The sequence below is a fragment of the Anser cygnoides genome, chromosome 6, assembly GCF_040182565.1.
Source record: "Anser cygnoides isolate HZ-2024a breed goose chromosome 6, Taihu_goose_T2T_genome, whole genome shotgun sequence".
NCBI classification, from domain to species: Eukaryota; Metazoa; Chordata; class Aves; order Anseriformes; family Anatidae; genus Anser; species Anser cygnoides.
The window spans coordinates 23,852,945-23,874,066 of NC_089878.1; the positions used below are offsets into that span (position 1 = coordinate 23,852,945).

Below are 21,122 nucleotides of genomic sequence, written 5' to 3' on the forward strand. Positions count from 1 at the left end.
CAGTCCTGGAAGTTCATTTCTGCATCAGGTTAAGTACATAGAGACCATAAAAAAAATCACTAGTAGTATGGGAAGAGGGTCAAGATTAACTTTTGTACAGCAGTCATGCCCCAAAATCTTTTCTAGTTGTTAGATCACATCAATGTATGTGTGGATAACACAATCAGTTGATACAGTGTGACTGGATTTTCAACAGATTTTCAACAAAATCCCTCACCAAAGGCTCTTAGAGAAACAAAAACTTGAAGATTAGTCATGGGCTAAGGGGAAGGTATTCCTCAGGATTAGCAACTGGTGAAAAGAAGGGAAACAAAGGGCAAGAGTAAGTGGTCAGTTTTCACCGAGAAGGATGATTACTGTCAGAATCCTCTGGAGATCTGTGCTGGGATTGTGTTGTTTGACATATTCATAAATTATCTAGAAAAGTGTTAAGCAGTGAGTTGGCAAAGTTTACAGGTGATGACAACTATTCAGGATTAAATATGTATATAAAGTATCCTGGAAAGGTTTTATGAGTGACTTAACAATAAAATAACAGATGAAATGAAGGGTAAATACCTGAAGGAAAGGAGACTTAAAAGCATCTGCAGGAGGAGAGGTTCTAAGTTACTCATCTCAGGAGAGAGATCTTGGAGGACCATCAATCTTTTGACAGTGCCAGCATACTGACAGCTAAAGAGCAAGGAGAAAGTTCAGAGTTATCAGAAGTAGAACAGAAGACAGAAAATATAATGCTGCTATGTAAGTCTGTGGTACATCCACATCCTGAGCTCTGTGTGCAGTTTCTTGGCATTGTGGTGAGCAATGGTAAGGGACACCAAGTGGGTTCTGTATGAGAAAAACTGAATATGACTGAATTTGAGACTTCCAAGAGTATCAAATATGTCCTTTGTGCACCTACAGATCACAGCCTACAAATAGCTTGGCATAAAAGCATTCACCCTACTGCATATGTCCTGTAGAGAGCTTGAACAGCACAGCCAGCATGATATACTCAGGACACACCAGACTTCCTCATCGCATGAGAACTAACCGACATGTGTGCGCTCAGTCAACCCAGTGTTTTTGGAAAGAGTTGGTCCTACAGTGTATGCGTGGATTATCTGCCCACTGCAGTCCAGGAAACCCACACTGAGAGCATGGTGATCCTACCACTTTCCTGGGGCATCCCCTTGCATCTTCTCGTGCTTTTAGGGAATCCCTAAGTCTCCACAGCAGAAAGGTCTAAAAAGTAGATAAAGAGGGCTCCCTGAGAGCTGCATTACTGAGGTAGGCAAAAAAGTCTTTTCTACAGCAGATGCTGTAAAGTTTTACAGAATCTACATATCCCTACATGTATCTGTGCATGTCCACCTACATGTGGATGGATACATGTGGGTTGATATCCCTATATATGGCTGATACAAAGGTTAGATATTAGATATATAGCTGCCTAATTGTGAAAAGCACACCACGTGTAGTAAATCATTTTACTAAGTCAGATTAAAGGTGCTATTACTCATGGCAATGTAATACTATCTATAATTTCTGTGTTAAACCTGACATTATAAATCCTTTAATCTGAGTATTTAAAAGCTGTTCTATGGCTCATTTTTCAAACGGCATTCCAGTTAACACATTTACTGCTAATGAACCACTAACATGTTCTCTCTTTCTTAGATAAACGCTGTTGACCAACATTATTATTTGCTCGTCAAATAATTATTTTTTGGCTTTTTAATTTAATTGCTTCAATAAAAATATACACCAATAATGTATTTTTAATTACACTTCCCAGGTGACCTATGCAAAAAGAGGTTTTATAATGAAGCCACAATAATTAGCCTGTCACAGTCCAGTTTGGGGCTATTGTGTAGTTGTCCTTTCCATGGTTCACCTTAGCCTGACTGGAATTCTAAAAACCTTGTATATTATCTCCCATAACACTCAGAAAGGTATTAAAAATTGTGTGCAATACTGGCAGAAGCAGGCTTTCTAATTATTGTCAACTATTTCCAGTGTGACGTGGCAGATTCCCTTGAGAACTGAAACAACAGCCCACTCCAGGATTTGTAATAGGCCCTAGAGCCTAAGTAGTTGTAGACAGAGCTGTTTCCCTCAGGATAGATAATTGGTTTACATAGCAGCTCAACAACTGAACTAAATCCATTTTTTCTATTGTCATTTCTCTGTTAAATATACATAACTATTTGGGGGTATTAAATACAACCTGACTCACTATTTAATAGCAGAATAATTTACATGAGCAAAATGGAATACCTGGAATGCTAATAACTATTATCACCCTACATTTCCATGCATAAATGATAAAATATTATTAAGGTCAAATTCTGTAGTCCTTAATCAAGCACAACTTTTACAGAAACCACTGGGAGATTTGCTCAATTAAATATTGCAAAACATATCTCTTAGTTTGTCAAAAGTAAGATATCATCATTAAGATATTCTTCCTAATAATATTATTGGTCAGCTTATTAAATGAGACTGTATTAATGTTTTGTACAGGTATAAGCAACATTGTAGGGTTCTGATCTTTTATCATCAGTTTATAAAGCACTTTTATGAAATGCTCAATTACTGGAATTAATGATTAAGACTGATACACAAATATATTTACTGTTGCAGGCCATAACATGATTCTAGCAACTAAACATCATGAGTCTGAGTGACTACAAACATTAGAGAGACACCTGGTTTATTTTTAAAATAAATGTAATTTTAAGTTTGCAAATCTAGCATCTGTAAATACAAAATTATTATAAAAGCACATATCAAGAAACAGCAATAGTAGTGGTTTCTTTCTTTAACAAAGGGTGCCTTAATATTTTCTGTAATTAAGAAAAGAATTGCAGAACATTTGAATAAAACTTACTTGCTCACGGCTTTTCAAGGCACATAACAAGATCCTGAGCCTGCAAGGACTGAGTACTTCAGAAATACAGACTGCTCAGAAATCACAGGATTACATCCTAATCCTCATGGTTAAATATGATACCCAGCTGTGCAATGCAGCTAAAGGTTTTATGTCTTTTACACTAAATTTGTTCATATCTGAGTTGAAGAAGCAGGACCATAATAACAAGTCTCATCCTGCATTTCCTATTCATCAATTGATTTCACTGAGAATCCTGGGTGCATGAAAAATGAGTATTGCGTCTGTAGCTTGTTATCTTATGTACACGAGAACTGAAAATACCACATATATTTCTGGTGTCTACCATTCATTATCAGCTCAAAAATCACATGGAAACTATGATTTCTAAAGTGCCAAATCAGTTGTTCTGTGTGTCTGACATTAAGATGTTGTTGCTGAATATTTTCTGTCCCCAAAAGGAAAATTTTCAGAAAAAGAAACAGTGGGAAATCAATTCATAACAGTAGCCGAAATGTGAAGTTTGCAAGTCTTTGTAGAAATACCTAGGGATATTTTGTCTCATAACAGGTACAGGTCAGAACCTGCACTCCATGACCATCACCATTGATTTCAACATGCGGAGCCAGTGTCTCTAATTCTATGAAATACTCAAGTTCTTCTGAAAAGCGTAAACTCTTAAAATAAAAGCTAAAGCATAGCAAAACCATTAAGCATGGACTTAGCTTTAAATTTATGCTTAAGTTAAATCAAAAGCAAGAGGATCTAAGTCTGCATTTGCCTGATACCAAGAACATCCTGTGCACAAAACAAAACCCTGCATTGTGCTGGAAGAGGGAGCACTGACTTCCTCTTGCAGCTCTGAGGTTGGTGTGGTTCATTCCAGAGATACTTCTGTCAACATTAAGTATTTTAATGAACAGTAATTATTGTCTTTAAAATAAATCTAAAAGTAAAACTAATATGCCTAACATGCTTAAATATGACGTGGCATATGTTATGTGCATAGTAAGACTGAATTTCTTGGAGGAGCAGAAAGGATGAGGAAAAAAATCAGTCATGTGAGTTGTCAAATATAACCTTTTGGCATTCTAATAAACTGTTGCTTAGATAGAAATATCAAGCTATTACTAATGGCTATTAATGTGTACATGCTTCATGTAATTTTATAGTATCTTATTTTAATATCTGTAATTTTAATGAATTGCAATTTAGGAAAGAAACAATTTTCATTTACTTTATATAACATAATTATGGACCAAATTAACCCCACACTAGTCTTAATTACATTTAGTTTCATTTGTCTGATCAAGCAATTAATGTGCCACTGTATTTTGGAAGTAAAAACCAAGTTGTTATGGTCTGTCTTCAAAAAACATGTACTCATCTCAAGCGTATCCACTGTAAAACTGTGCTTTGGAATATTTTTTTTGGTTTACTGTACGTCTGTACGTTGCAGCACAAGAATGTGAGTATAATGAGGCCCTTCTGCACCTGGGGTCCTGTTATACTATGCTGCTTAATAATCTTCCCTTCATGCCACCCTTTATCTGCTGTTCTCAGATTGTACTTGTGCTTTTCTCTTTTAATTGGGAACTAATTTTAATTTTGCCATTAGAGATGATAAAAAAGCCCACATATAAACTTGTATTTCCTCAAGCCTCTGTACTGTCACTCAGCCTTTTTTTTTCCTTTTTTTTTTTTTTTTTTTTGAAGTCAGTGTTGAACTAGCTCTTTTTGCTCTTCTGGCTAAAGAATAGCAGAGGAAGAATATTTTTAAAAGCCAAGACAAGAAAACCCATAAAATATTGAGCTGCATACTGATGTTCATATTCGAGTTTTCCTCAGCACTCCAGTGAAATCAATGCCTGCACAATGACAGCTTGAAAACAGCGCAGCGGCTTTAGGATCTGGCCCATTAGCATTTAGTACTATCTATCAGTGTGTCTAATCCTTTTCAACTAATTGAGAGAGAAAACGGCCCTTTGCAATATAGGTATGTTGTGAATCTAATTAGGGTAGTACAAGGTTATTTAAGCACAGTTCATAAGCAGGGGCATTCTCACAATAACATAGGCGTTGTATTATCTATTTACGAGGATTTGGGGATGTTTTCAGAAATCATGGGATTCATGTCATAGCAATCACTTTATGTTATTTTGAAAATTTGAGAAAGCAATGACTTTTCTCATGACCTTCACATTTCTCAATGGAAAACAGCAACATTTAATAAGCCAGCATTTTATTAATACTGCTATTTTTAGAGATAATGTGTGCAGTCTGGTTTCTTAGATGTACTTCCAGTAACTTTCTTCCATTTAGGGGATGGATGAAGCATCAGTCTACACAGGACTATACCATTTGCCTTGAGAGTATGTGGTGCTGCCACTGGGACTAAAGCTTTGCTGGACCCCAGGAAAATCTGGACCTTAATGTACTCTTCAGATACTTCAGTCAAACTAGCCCTTTTTTTCTAACTGAAGGAATTCAAAGTCATTTGTAAATCTTTTTTGTGTCTTTAACTGCAATTCTGAGGAAGCAATGGCTTTACACTTTCTTTCTCTCCAGATAATGCTGAAAGCTAAATTTCTCTCCCTGAAGAACATTAGTCAAACTGACTTTGTAGGGTCCTTTACATGACTAAAATGAGTTGGATTTGACCTTTCATTTTCAACTGGTCTGGATGACAATCATCAAGTATATCATATTATAGTCATGTCAAAAGCTAAAAGATTTCTTCCCCAATCTTAGCAGAAGGTAAGACAGCATTTTTCTTTTTGTCCTGTGTGTCCACCGTAAATTCTCCACTTTCCAGTTGTAAAGGATTGATGAAACCTGGGAAGGAGGAATGTAACAGCATCTGTAACCATATGTTTAATCAAGATTTTCCTGCATTTCCAATATTGGAGCTGGCCCATGAGCCACTGTCTCCACTCAGCAGTGTGACCAAAGATGTTCACTGGGAGGACAGCTAGGGGTCACCTCCCGTCCATGCTGGGGAACAGACTGTAATTGTCACGGCTTGTGGCAGTTTATCTTTCCCATGCAAATAGTCTAGCAAGGGCCACTCCATTTGTGGTTATCTGCTGGAGTTCAAAGGCTGCTGCGGACAATGCTTAGCAAATAATAGAAGTAAATTTGGCATAAAGTCACTCATGACTTCTCAACTGTAGGAGAAACCAATCAAAGATAGATACAAACTCTGTATCAATTGGATGACACAGTACTTTTTTGAGAACCAGAGGTCACAGTGAAGTACATCTTCCTGCACGCTGATTTGGGCAAGATTATGTGGAGTATGTGCATGAGAGTGGAGAAGTCTGGCCCTGAAGGAATAGCCTAATCAATTGGGATAAAGTCAATAGGAATTTTGCCGTTGATTTCACTGGTATGGGAATTTTATTCTCACATGAAGCTTCATGCAAGAGCACAGTCAGAAACAGATGTTAAAGATGGAATTGATTATATGTGGTTTTCCCCTAAATTCTCTCTAGTAATCTTTCTAAACCAAATGAAGGCAATGTTTTCTAATTGCTATTATATACTGCATTTAAGGGAAATTTATATGGTAAACGACAGGTACATTTTGAGGCCTAACCATACTCATTATTAGAGTATAATGAATTGCAATTGCTTCCTATCTATTATCTCTATGCAAGGAAAATACACTGACTACCGAGACAGGAGCATTTCTTTTCATTCCTAACATGAAAAGCCAAACCACCGTCCCATACAACTTACTGAAATAAACACTATATTGACTCCTCAGTTTTAAAACGGACCGGATTTTTAACTGAATTTCAGCTGCATTTGCTACCTGGTTAGAAATCTTTGGCACATTTGCAGTGGTTTTCTTTTCAAAGCACTACTCTGTAGTTTTTAACTTTTAACTGTAGTGAAGCCCAGGGCTTGCTCTTCCTGACAAAATTGTCCAACATGCAGAACATTTGGGACGAAGGAGAGTGCAAAGCAGCATGTGAACTGCAGCATGCACAGTCCAGCCAAGAGTGTGAAAGCAGGGTTATGGCTCCATGTGGCCTCTTGAATATGCCTCTCCTCTTCTCCCACAGCACATGGAACATCAGTCAGTAACTGCTAAAACTTGTCATAAATTGCCCCAAGCTTTTTGCAAGACATGTTTGTAGCAATTGGCAAAGCTGCTGTCTCCCTCCCTCCCAACCACCAGATATGCCAGGGAACGGTGATGGCAGGATTGCCACACTGCTTTGCTACCCAGAGCTACTGGGGAAATGACATTTAGGGGTTGCGCTAATTCCTCTGTATCCTACAGAAAAGGAGGTAATAAAAGGAGAAAAAATAAAAGAGAAAAGTAAGGCCATTCTGAAAATTGCCTTTAACATGCTCAAAAAAAGATAGCACAGTAGAATTACATTTTCAAAGAACTGACACCTATTATTCTTCTAAGGAAAAAAGTATCTTCATATCTGTTAGTGAAAGCTAAGTAGCAGGATGTTGACTACCTTCTCTTATTTTTAATATGTTACTCTAATACAGCCTGCTACTGTTTATTTCAGAGGAAATTAAAAAGAATCATAAAAAATACTAAACCATGACTGGCAAAATGATGATGACATACTTTATATCCTACATTATCCTTTATTTTTCTTTTAAATTTTAATTTTAGTTTATACATTTTACATCATTCATTTGTTCATTAGTTTGCAGAAGTCACTCATTCAGTCCAAGTCCTCCAGTCAGTCATTGGTGAAAATTAGCTAACGTTCTACTCTATTTCACACTCAAAGCACTTCCATTATGGTTGGATAATGGTTGTACCATCAATAAAGAGTATGAATCCAGTTATGTGAAGACCTCAGCTTAACCTTTCCATATGCTATTGATATTTATAGAGCTTCTGACATAATCAATTAGCCTGAAAACTGGCACTCATGGAAGGTAAACCCATATAAAGGAACCACTACATCTGCATTTTCATTAACCTTTCAGATAAATATGTAGCAAATAAAGACAAATATATACCATATGTAATGTACTCATCCCCCAAATTTTCTAATGATATCTCAGATCAGGAATAAACTTGTTTAGCAGTATCTTGATTGCTAAGTTCTATAACTAGTTTCATGAGTGTTTTAATCTTTAGACAGACATCTAGAAACACCATGAAAGTGAAATGAGATTAAGTGATGCTCGTATGACACACTTCCCAAGTTTGCAGTGAATTTCAAGTTGGATGGAAAAGCTAGTTTTTGTATGCTAATAACTCTACTTGTAGTCAGCTGTTAATAGCTGAAAGCTTCAGCATATACACCACATGGGATGAAATAATAAAATACAATATGTACAATTCAATATGACCACCCAATCATATAAGAAATCAATCTGTAACAAAGATAAACTGAATATTGGTGTCACTTCTCTTTTTTCTTTTTCTTTTATTTTTTAAACACATGCACACACAAAAGTTCCTTGTGTTCCTTAGCCAGAAGAGGATCATTCTCCATGTGTCTCAGGGGAATATTTATGCAAGCTGTTTTCACCTAGAGATACCTGGTCCTAGAGCAGAAGCTGGAAGAGGTGAGGTGGAATATTGGTTTTATTGTGGTTCATGGAAAATTGTACTTGCATTCCACTGGCACACTGTATAAATATACTTCTGCATTGTTGGAAGATTTACTCTGTTAAACACCTGATTTTTGTTACTCCCTTGAGTGATGTCTCATAACATGATTCATAATATTTAAGCCTTTTTCCAGAATAAAGATTTAGTCATAATGGAAATATTTTCATCTTGAAAGAACAAGCTATATCAAATTATTAATTAAAATATTACTACAGTAGATTAGTTGCCCTGGCCTGTATGTTCCACTCTATTAATGTAAGTCAGAAGGAAGAGATTTCTGAAGAAATGAGTGGTAGAGTTGCGAAGGAAAGAAGCAGGTCCTTGGTATTGTCTCTGGCAAATCCATGGGACTGATTCTGTGCATGCCAGGAGTGATCCCTGTGGCTGGCTGGGCTAGGTTTGAAAGGAGTCAAAAGGATTGCTGCCCCAAATAATATGCATTCTCCCCTATTTTGAGATGAAGAGCAGTGACAGAAGGGAAATGCAGTAGGCTGTATGCAGGCTGGAGGAAGGGACCACAAGAAGGCATCCACTATACCTGCTATCACCTTTTGGGCTTTACATTTGTATCTAGTTGCTAGCAACTGGTGAGGTTGCCAGTCACTGGCAGGCACAGTATTCCCTTACTTTTGGACCCAAATCATATGAATTACTTAGGGAGATTTACACAGACTGGGGAAAATTCTTCTCTCTGCTGCAACTGAAAGCAAAATTCACATAGACTTCAAAGGGGCCAGATTTTCACTCAGTCATCAAAGGATATTGGGTCCTTCATAATAATATCTTTACATATGCATAAGTGCAGGCTAAAGAAAAATTGAATAGATTATACATAAGGAAGAAAATTTCCTCAGAGCCTGGATATAGTACACAACGTTGGGTGCGAGTGGGTTGTTTGCAACTGCAGTTGCGTTGGTTGCAAGACCACATGGCAAGATATTCTGCTGAAATGAGTGAAATTAGTTAATTAATTAAAGAGAGATATATGGCTACTACATATGAATAGTAGGCCTAGAAAATAAAATAGATGGAGGGCTTCTTAACTCATATTATAAAATGGTATGGTGTAAATGAAGGACTTGTAACCTTAGTCTAGTAGTCTGATGGGTTTTTGTTTCAAATCACATCCTATGCATTTAGTGCAACTCTAGCCTTTTATTAAAACGGGAAAATATATTGTTTATAAAGGCTGTTCTTGACAAATAGTAACCAAAGCAAGGTGCAAAAAATGTATTGTTTCCATAATCGGAGATGCACTGTAAAATAGAATAAAGTGATAAACACAGAGTATAATTGTTTGCTGTTGCTATTTGTCTGTACTTGGTGGCAAGGAAGACCAAATGAATTACAAAGAAATTTTTAATAAAAGAACAAAAAGAAATAATGGGCTCCATAACCTGAAAGAACTTTGAATAAAAAATGTCCCCTGAAACTGAAAGTCCCTTGAAAATCTCTGCACTTTCTCTCTGTTCTTTCCTCCCCTCCCCCCAGCTCTTACTTAAAAGCCTCTGGGTGATTTGTCCTATTCCCTGCCCAATAACAACCAAACCATTGTTTTAGGGAAGATATTTTTAATGTTGTATATTTTACACTTTTTGTGGTTTTTTTTTTTTTTCCTCCCTTTTTCTTGGACGTTTCTTCCACACACCACAGAAAATGTGAACATAAGCAGCTGTAATATGAGATGAACTCTGAACACCAAATAGGTAGGCCCTAGAGGGGAGGAACTGAAATATGAGCTGCTTACTCTTGGAGCCCTTTAAACCCTCCAATCTGTTTTAAATTATTTTGGTGCCTCTATTTAAAGGTTAAATTTTTGTTGTTGTTGTGAGCCATAGTTTAGTAATACAAAACCTGGGCAACATCAGCATAGAGTCAATTCACAGATTACACACCCAGGGTCTTTCCTGATCCTGCCTAAAGTGAAGCAGCATGTTTATACTTAGCAACACATTTTGACATGAATGAACTTTTCACGTCTCTGCTCATAAAATAAACACGTACATTCAGCAGGAAAAAAAAAATCATCTCACTCAACGATCTTGCTTACATATGTTATTTACAGACCATATGTCAAAATCTAAATATGGTTATGGATATGCACAAATTATAGATATAAAACACTGACTGCAGAGCTGTGCATTAAACATCAAACCTTTTATATAACAATTAAATCTTTTCTTTGTGCTAAGTCTTTAGCACATTAAATTTCACTTTAAAAATATATATATATTTTCCCCTCCAACCCTTACAAGTGAAATCTTGGCACCTAAAGCATTTTTTATGTTTTGCTTTTCCTTCTACAGTATTTTGTTTCAGGGCACTCATAATTTGAGCACTAGGGCTTAGATGTCAGCATGAACACAGTTTCGATGGCTGCTTTTTGCTATTGCCACTTTGAGTTCAGCTCTACTAAGTGCCAATGGGAAATTCCTAAAGGCCAAGGCATTTTCAATAAATTAGCATCAAGACACTGAGTCTTTGTATAGCATTTAGGTGAAACTTGATTCAAAATGCATATTTGGGGATTTCTGACAATGCTTTCTTTGTTTTTTATGCAAATAGAAAAAGCCTTGGAATCTCTTGAATTTATATGATCAAAGATGACCACCATGAATGTGTCTGGAAGCATTACCAAATTACAGAAATACCAGAGGCTGTTATATTACAAAGATTAAACTGGGCTTTTTTTTTTTTTTTTTAATGTGCCTTCTAAAGAACACTGCTTTTTGGAAAATTCATTAACTTTACTTATTTTTAATCCAGCTAATTTTGAAGAATTGCATTTGACATGATACACATCAAATGTTACTGTTGGCTGGGGACTTGGAGACTTTTACATTACAACAATTTAAAGGTTTATGTTCCTCTCACTGGGCAAACTAAACTCTGTTAGAATTAATTAATGCTAGAATTACACACTCTTTTTAAGACATTAGTATGATTTCAAAGATATTAAGAAAGCAGCATGGCATACATTCCTTCCACTGCATCAACTAAGATCTGAACTTAGTGCATGGATCTTTTTATTGAAATTGCAACAGGAATACCTTGTCTTATTCTGCTGGACTGTTTTCTTCCAATAACTACAGGCAACTAAAGAGAGGGTTTCCTGCAAAGATATTTTAGCTGCACAGGTCCGCTTCTCTGTATAAAGTTCAAAATTACATTATAAAAAAGCTAAGGGTTTGGTAGTCCAGATTAATATCAAGGTACATTATGATACAGGAATTAAAAATGTTATCTACCTAAAAAGAAGAGATGCTATTTTATCTGCTTCTCCAGATGGAAGATTTGTATTTTTATGTTATGTTAACATAAGCAACAGAGCGAAATGAAAACACAGCCTAAAGAAAATTGACTTTTACTAAGTTCTTAGGAATATTTTTAAATATTTTTTTTGTGCTTAGTCATTTTTTTTTTTGTCTTAGTCATGCTACATAGCTGAAGCACTCAGAACCCTCAAGCTTCACCTCCCACCAGCCTTCACTCTTTGCTAGATTGCAGTGGACTCTGAACCCAGGCCATGCCATCTGCCAGCAGGGCACTGCAGGGCATATGCTCATTTTGTCTAGTAACACCCCTCAGGCGATTGATGTGGTAAAATCTCCCATAAAGTCTAGGAAGCGCTACCAAGAAGGAGTGAAGGGATGGGCAAGCAAGGGAGGAGGAACTGTATCCCTAATAAGCACAAGGAATACTTTCTTGCAAATGAAGGGATGTGAGACTTGACTCAGTTCACAAAAGTCTCTGTGTTGCTCAGCTTGCTCTCAGAATATTTTTCAAAATTCTATTCCTCATAATGCTCATAATACCAAAGTACATATTTTCTTACTATTTTTAGGATGAAATTCTCTGTCCCACAATTGGTGATTCTCCATGAAAGCTACAAATAACTATTTTTATATGATACTCCAAAGGGTTTTTTTGTTTTGTTTTGTTTTGTTTGTTTGTTTTTGTACATGATTACCAAACGAATTTTATGGACTATTGAAACTGTTTGAGACAAAGGGCTATTGATTCGTGCAGGATCAGTTCTCTGCCATGGATATTTCTGAGAAACTTGCCAAAAACATCATGGTTGAACCGTATCTGTGGGCAAATGTAACTCATTCATTGGCTTACTATGACAGGGAAAGGTTTTCTTCCAAGCACAGTTTACTGCAACATCTTCTGCTGCAGAAAACTTTGCAAAAGACAAACTTTTTCCTTAAATTTTACAATAAATTTCTTATCATTCAATTAAGTGCGATTTCCTTTTATTTATTTATTCATTCACTTTCTGAGAGAAAAGAAAAAAAAAACAAAAACAAACAAAAAAACAGTTTCCCAGTCCAAGTCATAGTACTCAATATACTGGGATATTCTGAAGACACTCGCTGCCCGATACTTGCTCCATTATTTGTAGCAAGAGTGTTGGTGGAAATGGAATTTTTTCTCTTGGCCTTGCACAGCTGTGGAACAAGCTCAAAATCAGAGCAGCTAGGGAAAATTCCCCTTCATTTCAGTTTTGCAGTTTAACAGTATGTTGTGCATATATATTTTTTATAGTTTACCATAATTATGTCTTTACTTGAAATACCTATTTAAACCACTGCAAGGTTGTCATGGAATTGTTGGTAATGTGTTATTACATTATGTTGTCTTTTGCCAGGACACTTGTAAATGAGACATTATCCTTAGAGATTTTCTTGGCTGAAAATGTGAGTAATTAAAAATGTAAACAAATATTATCCATTACATATGCCACAACAATAAATACTTCAATATAATGCAAGTTAATGACTCTTTAGGGATCCAGCCTAATCCTGCTACAGAGTGTTTCATAGGTATACAAACAAATAGTTAAGCATTTAATATTTTAACATGCATATTATAGTTATACAATATAGTTCTCAGTTGCTAAAAAAAGCAGCATCCCTGTCAGAATAATTACAGAGCATAAAGTGTAGGAGAGGCAAAGAAGGATGGAAACACACAATGTACTCAAGCCTCTGTAGCCCTTGCTGTTCAGCACATGCCCATGGTCTGCTTTTCAAACTGGTATTGAGGGGGGGAGACAGAACTGAAAATGGGGCATTACTTTGAATTTCTTTCCAGTACAGGGTTTATTCTGCCTCTGGTAGGGATATTTGTGCATCCCACCAGCCATGCCCAGGGTACCAGGAGCTGGGTGCATGGCGTGAATCTGGTCACAGAAGCATGGGTGAAGAACGCAGATCTGCCATGCTCTGCTGGAAAGGGAGATGGGATCCAGCCACCATTTTTGCTAGATTCTTTATTTTATTTTATTTTATTACTTTTAAACATTGTTCTCAGAATTAAAAATGTAAACTAAATAAGAGCAAGGCATGGTTTGATCCTTCAAGCACTGGGGGTACATTTTCAAAGGTGTTAAAGGGTAATTAATAGCCAGAGTCTATTGAAATGAAATGACATTTCATGCCAAATTCCCCCCAGCTGTGTGGATCATTCCAGCTCATAACACCTCAGCTACAATTCTTCATTCTATCAGTGACTCCTTTTGTCACCTTGATGAAATTACTGAAACTATTTGCTTCTGTTTCCCTTTGTAAAATCGGAGCTGCAGTTCTTGCATCCGTACCTACTTATGTCCTTTCCAAACTCATCTCTTGCTTGTCTTGACTTCATTTTCATGCTTAATTTTGATGCTTTCATTTCTTAAGCTTAGAATAACCTCTTAGCAAAATTTGTCAACTTACCTCTTGAAATTGATACTGAAAACTCCTGAACACTCAGTCTCAGAAACTTTTCAATTATAAATTGTTATAAAAGGACAATGATCCTAGGAATCTGCATAAGGACACTGTTGAGTCATTACGTCAGGCACTTAAATCTTGCACAGAAGTGCTCTTTAATTACTTTTAAGTCATATTAGCAGGTAGGTCTTATTAGCTGCACTAGGGATTTGAAGGCTCTTCTGGATGACAAAGCTTATAGCAAAAATCCAGGGATCAGTTATGGAGAAGAAATAAAGGCTATAGTTTATTTGATGTCTCTTTTTTTCTAGGGTGGGCTTCCAATAAAGCCAAACCACCTGGGACAGGGCAAGAGAAAACAGCCTGTGCTCATTATCTAGGATTTCTAAGAGGCCAAGATCTGCACTCTGACTCCTGAAGCCATTTTAGGTGTGGGCATTTCATAGCTATTCTCTGTTTACCTTGCTCTGAGGATACCAGCTGACTTACCAAAAAGGCAATGGACAGCAACTCTATCAATAAAGTGTTCTAGTCAAACCAAAACCAATAACCCCAGAATAACTCCAGAATACCTCACCAGAAAATCTCTTCTGCTTTACTTACAGAAAATCGTCTTGCTATTGTCTGGCACAATGACTAAACAGACTCTTTTTCCTGTAAGTTTTGCATTTCCAAAATTTTATTACCTATTGTCTTAAATAAGTAACTTTGTTTTAGATGTAGGAATAGATCTATTTTTTGCAACCCTGATGTAAGATATTCGGTCTCTCTTGTGGTTCACAGGAAATTCCCAATTTTTAATAAAAAGAGCTTACTAATGCTTAAGGTTGAGATGTTTTCTGTCTGATTCTCTGATTTACATTTGCTTATGAGAGGGCTAATTATCACTTACTTTAGTGCCTCCTCACCTATCTTAAAAAAGTAAAGGAAGTCTTGGTATAATTGATAACAACTACCTCAGTTTCTTTAGAGCTGCACAAATATATAGACATTCCAAAAACCATAAACAATAAAACCAAAGATCAGCTATTCCCTTATGCTAGTCTGTATTTTACCAATAACGCATACTTCAAAACATTGGAGTAAAGCCTAGAGTGCATTCTGCGCAGTATGGTAAATGAAATTCCAGCAGACAGTTAATGTACTGCGATCTGAAGTCAGCTACTATCAGATGTTTGCTGCCTCATTTATTTTGATTAATTGCTTCGGTGGGGGTGGACCAAAGGGGAAGCCAAAAATCTAAGTCAGGGAAGGCAGAACTGTGCTGTGCTGTCTCTGCACTTAAGAAGTAAACAAACTCTGAGGCTTTGCTGTCTTCACTCCCTTCTGTTCTCTCACAGTGCAATGAAGATTCATCATATTGGTGCTGCAGACAAACCTGACAGACCCATGGTGGTGTTTGCTTTGTGCAACCAGTGCCTTCTTTGGGAAAAGGCTTGAAGTGTTGGCACCAGTGATCTGGAACTGCTGGGTTGTTTTGGAGATGTTTTCTCCTTCTTAATCTTTATTTTTCTATCAGACTTTTTCTGTCAGATCAACACCAGAGTTCCCAGAGCTGTTTTCAGGTTCCAGCCTCATGTCAATCACACCTCCCTCCTACCACCCATTCTTTCATTTCATCCCTTGTCCCCATTCATTTCATTCCCTTCCATCCTTCCTGCTACCTCCTGTGAGTGACACTGCTGCACGGGGATGGCAGCAGAGGCAAGCAAAAGCAGCAGAGATGAGTGCATACGTACTGCAGCTGAAATTACAGATCTCTGCAGTTCGGCTTGGGGCGATTATACCACCTGCTAAGCCTGTGGGGACAGAGCCCTGAGTGGTGATTTCAGCCATAAACTTTCTGTTTGGTGGTGTTTACCTTTGCTATTCTCTGCAACAGATTTCTCTTCTGAACAGTAGCCTATGGCACTTGGCTGGGGAGATGAGGCTCCGGTGCACTATAGAACCCAACGAGTGACAAATTAAAATGACAGGGCTGTCTTACAAGATTGTGATGTAGTGAAATGAAATATTTCTGGTCCAGATAACAAAGGCAGTGCTATATGGTAATACATGGGAAAAGCCAGTGTGATTTTCAAGTGTCTTTAACATAACTGAGTTTGTCACTGTCCAAGCCCTATCATGTCGAATCTTCCTCAGGTGGGGCTAAAAGTGTGGCTGGGGGGCTGTGTTTGAAAAAATAGCTCAGTCACATGTTGTATGATGGAAACATTCCCATATTTACTTCTGCTAGCTGTGTTAATGGCAGGGGTCAAATGAACCAAAGAGCCATTGTGAGCTGAGAAAATTTCACGATGAAAACTTCTTTACATTGATATCCCACATATTATCTGATGTTGTTTTTCCTTTTAGTTTCACTCTGAATAAAGAAGTTTAAAAATTATGCATGCATACACACAATGCTGCCCTCTGATTTTTCAGACTCCTATTCTCCCATTTAACTAATAAAACAGAAAATGTTGATCTTCTGCTATCAAGATTTCATATTTCTGGGTCTTAATTTCATTGCTCTGTATTTTAAATAAAGGCTTCAAAATCACTTTGAAGAGCCCTTTTCTCCCAATGGGTATCCAGTAGATACACAAATATTTTGTATTCTTAAACACAACACTGATGTACACAAATAGATAATTGCCTCTACAACTTAGGTACCTGAGTCTGTGTCTTTCAAATGACATTTTGCATGCTCATTTGTGTGTAATATTACAATGAGTCTTTAAGTGTCCAGACTGCATCAAAATCATTCCTGAACTGCTTATGCCTCTGTTTAATTAAGTTGAAGTGAAATTCATATTATTCAAGCACTGTTATATCAGACTGAAGTTAGTGAATCTGAATAACATGCTGTAGCATGATTTTAAACTGACTAAAATTTGTGACATTTTAAGGTGGTTTCTTTCTTTCTATTTGAGAAGCAAAACCCAGGAGTTTTGCAGAGCAACCCATAGAAAATTAAAAGCTGTTTTTTGTATTAGCCAAAGGCAGAAAACTCTGTGTTGACAGAAGAAACAGAAACTTATCTTAGAGATAAAAACAATACATGCCTTGCACTAAATTAGTAAATAAAATTCAAAATTTCCCAAGCACTGAAGTCACTGAAAGAAATCTCTCAAGTGAAGTAATATCCAACCAGAAAAGCAATGATAACTAAGATATAAATAATAGCCCCCCTGCCTTCTCATTTAATTTCAACCACGGAAGAATTTCAGTCCATCACTGTACATGTTGAAAGGGATCCCATTATTAAAAATTCAAAATATTCTCCATGCTCTTTTATTCTAAGAACTCCCAAATGCCTGAAATGTACAGAAACACACATTTTTAATGAACCAAATGGAGTTGTTTTTATAACTGACAGGAGGTGCTGGGAATTGGAATTGGAGGGGGGGGAAATCAGCTAATTAAATCTTAATCACCAACAGTGAACATAATTTCCTTGCCCAGTCACTCCCAGTTTCACCAGCTTCCTCCTCCCAGTCTCATACTTTATCTCCTTCTCTGGTTGGGCTTTGCTACCTCTGAATTTTAATGAGACAGCTTCCTCCTCCACGCTGCCCGGGTGCTGCTCAGTACCGCATGTCATGGTGTGCGAACGCAGCGTTGACAGCCCCGTTGCTGTCAGCTCCTGTGCCCCCAGCCTTGCTCCCCACACTGGGAGCTGCCTTTCCAGGCAAGACTCAGCTTCTCTCCTCTTGCTCCGAGCTAGGGTGGCTGCATGGACCACTTACACAGGATCTGGGCACACGCAGAAAGCGTGTGCCATGTGTATCCCCCTCCGGGACTTTTAACTGCTCAAGTGGAAGAAGTGTCTTATTATGTTCAACTGCATCCCTGAAAAGTTGCTTTTCTAAAACCCAAGGCCACTGGATCTGCTAGGAAAGAAATTTGCCAAATCTCACCAGCATTTTTTTATTTTTTATTTTTAAACTGGCCATATTCTTGGAACATCTGAATCTTCTGAGATGTTGTCATAGCAAAATGCACCTCAGATGGTTCAAATTTGGCAAACACTTGGGAAACAGAGTTTTAGAAAGGGACTTGCTGGGAAACCTTAATAAGAAACAGAGCTAACAACGCAGTCAATGTTTACACTAAATGAACAAACAAATAAACAATTGTGCCTTTTAGTAGCCTTGACAGTGAGTCTAATCAGCATAACAGATTGCAATAGATCTCTTTCCCGTAGAAGTGAGAGCTTCAAGCAAGAGTTAGAAAAGGTGGATCTTAATTTTTTACTAGCTGAAGTATGAAGATAGTGCATACTGCGGTACTCCAAGTTCAAATAGAGAGTAAAACAGTTTTTGCAGAAAACACAGTTGTGTTAGGGACTTTTATGCTTTGGAGAGAATCACTTTCAAATTGGTCTCCTTTTGTTCACTGTGCCATCATCCGCCCTGGCACCTCATGCCTCAAAAGCTGCATATCAGACCTGCAGAAACATCCTTCCTGGTTAGGCAGTTGCTGTAACTATGCTTTAGGTAGCACTGCCAGAGCAACCCTATGCTGGGAGTGAAACATGAAGTATTTACATAGGGAAGAAGCCTTTATGTAGGAAGAAAAGGGTCACTGCTGCAGCTCTAACCACTGAGCTAGAGTAAGAGTCATTTTTCAGTGGGATGGAGATTTCAGGGGTTGCTCTTCTGGTCTTCAGCCTAAGTCAGTGTGGAGAATACTGATATTATTCCCACATTCCCCTCCAACATCATCTGCATCTGGCTTTATGAGTTGATTGTAAACTATCTGGAGCTAGAGGCATGTTTTCCTTTTATTTGTAGGAAGTGGAAGAAATACGCAGCAATGTATACCCTGCTTGTAAAAAAGCAATGAAACTGAAAAGCCACTACCTTATTTAATTCAATACTGGCTGCAATATAGCTCAATCCAATTGAAATTGAATAAACATTTTCATATAAATTCAATTAATTGGTGTGGGCTTAAGCATGCAGTCTATGTTGTGAAATTATGAACAATAACTTGTTCCACCAGCACTGTCATATAATTGCCTTAAGTCAGAGGATAAAGAATAGAGGAAGCTGAAAATCCATTATACTCTGTAACAGTCCTACTAAAACTAATTAGCTGCTATCTAAATTTTCACACCTCTATTTCATGATCATCTTTTCATCTTGCAGAAACAAATACATACAGTCTGAAATGAGGTAAATATAAATGGTATGTGAAACTTGAGTGCAGTGGGTCCAGTTCTGAGTTCTGCTCTGGTTCCCTGGCATACTGCAAAGGGACCAGCGCGGTGGTACCAGGGGCTCAGGAGAAGTCTCCCAGAAGGGAGACAAGAGGAGAATTCCACAGACAGCCCCTTATGCTGGAGCTTAGAGCTTAGCACGTTAACAGAGTATGAATATTAGCACGTTAACAGAGTATGTATATTTAAAAAAAATATATATATCTCTTTTGTAACTTGAAAATGTATAGTTTGCTTGTGAATATAAAAAAGTCTTGAAAGCCTGAATGGTGTCATGCTGTGTAGAAAAGCACTTAATATTTTTGTAGTGGGTTATATAATGCACTTGAGTAACTTGGGAAGAGTAGTATTTGTTGAGAAATGAAATTTCATATTCCTCTTCCAATTTAATTCAGTCTATCTCCAACTTAGGCAAGACTCAAACGGTGGGCTTAGGGAAAGTACAGAGACACTTACTGAGGAAAAAGTACTACTGTAATAAAAAGTTTTTGTAGGAAATCTGGATGTCATGGTGGAGTATGCTCTTACCTATGACAACATTCACTGGGGCAGAGTTTTGATGCTGTGATGTTATTTTCCTGTCAGGAAATTCTTTACTATTGTGAAGAGACCAAAAATAAGTGCTCATCTTATTTTTGTTGGTTGATATGGCCAAGTATCTTTAAGTCTTCCTCTAGTACTGTTATTTATAGGTTCACATAAGCACAGGTGTTAACATATATTGGTTAATCTATTAGAACCTGAAAGCAACTCATTCAGCTGCTTGAGCTTGATTAGATGGAGAGACAGAAATTGCCCTATACCTAAACTCTTCATTAATTTGCGGTATGAAATTTCTAATCTGAAACTCATAAGAAAATTATAAAAGCTATGCTTTATGGAGAGAGGATAATACAGATTGTGAACTTAGTAGAAGGGAGGTCTTTGGGGTATTTACTTTGGACATGTTATTCCTAGACGATCTGAATGAAGAGCTTTATATAAACTATTTTTATGCAAGAATCCCTTTATGCAAGAATCTTGCACAAGAAAGTTCATCCCATTGGCCTCTTTCAGCTCATTATAAATGAAAAAGTATTAAAACATTTTCAAAAAACTGCATTTTGCTTGGAAGCGATCAGTGAAAGCAGACAACAGCAGAATAGAGGACAATAACATTTACCTTTCAGCAAAAGTAAGCATTATGTTGCTTATTTATCAGCTGGAATAACACTCTGGCTGCTCATGAGATTGAAATGGAGTCGCTATATCGGTAATTACTAGATCAGGGCATCTTCCAGCTGTTCTGACAAAGGTTCAGCCTTTATTTCCTCACTTTGCAGACCATGAAACTCAATGGAAAATGTAATCAGTCCCCAAGCAGAACATGATCCTTTCCCATCCCCAAGCTGCCTTTACACAATTTTATGAACTCCAGCTTGTTCTGTGTTCTTTAGACTTGTAACTCTTAAATTTTGTATTATACAGTGTCACAGTTACAGCACTAGTCTAGACAGTTGTCCAGTTTCAGCTCTGCCTGTAATACAGTAATTTAAACATTCATACAATTCATATATGTTCATACGTACTCTTAGACGCTCTTATCCTGATGAAGAGCTAACACCTAAAGCTTCCATGTATCAGGAGGGTTCTTCAACCACTGCATTTTCAGGCAAGCATTGGACAATAGGTACCACCTTCCTCTTCAGCAGTGCCTGTGCCATTCCCAAAGCCCTGTGTCAG

The 21,122-nt window shown here is 37.3% G+C and overlaps 2 long non-coding RNA genes across 4 annotated transcripts in view; one reads left to right on the forward strand and one right to left on the reverse strand.

The window, feature by feature from the left end:
• LOC136791143 (uncharacterized) overlaps positions 1 to 17,236 on the forward strand; it is a 28,657-nt gene extending 11,421 nt beyond the window's left edge. Inside the window, exons 2-3 of the long non-coding RNA XR_010832507.1 lie at positions 14,800 to 14,850; positions 15,535 to 17,236. This is a non-coding gene — a long non-coding RNA (uncharacterized lncRNA). The remainder of the gene's footprint in view (positions 1 to 14,799; positions 14,851 to 15,534) is intronic.
• Positions 1 to 21,122, reverse strand: part of LOC106029940 (uncharacterized) — a 338,557-nt gene that overhangs the window by 64,366 nt on the left and 253,069 nt on the right. For 2 of the 3 annotated variants that reach the window (XR_010832504.1, XR_010832505.1), the window contains one exon: positions 559 to 672. The exons of the other annotated variant lie outside the window; for it this stretch is intronic. This is a non-coding gene — a long non-coding RNA (uncharacterized lncRNA). The remainder of the gene's footprint in view (positions 1 to 558; positions 673 to 21,122) is intronic. 3 annotated transcript variants of the gene reach the window in all.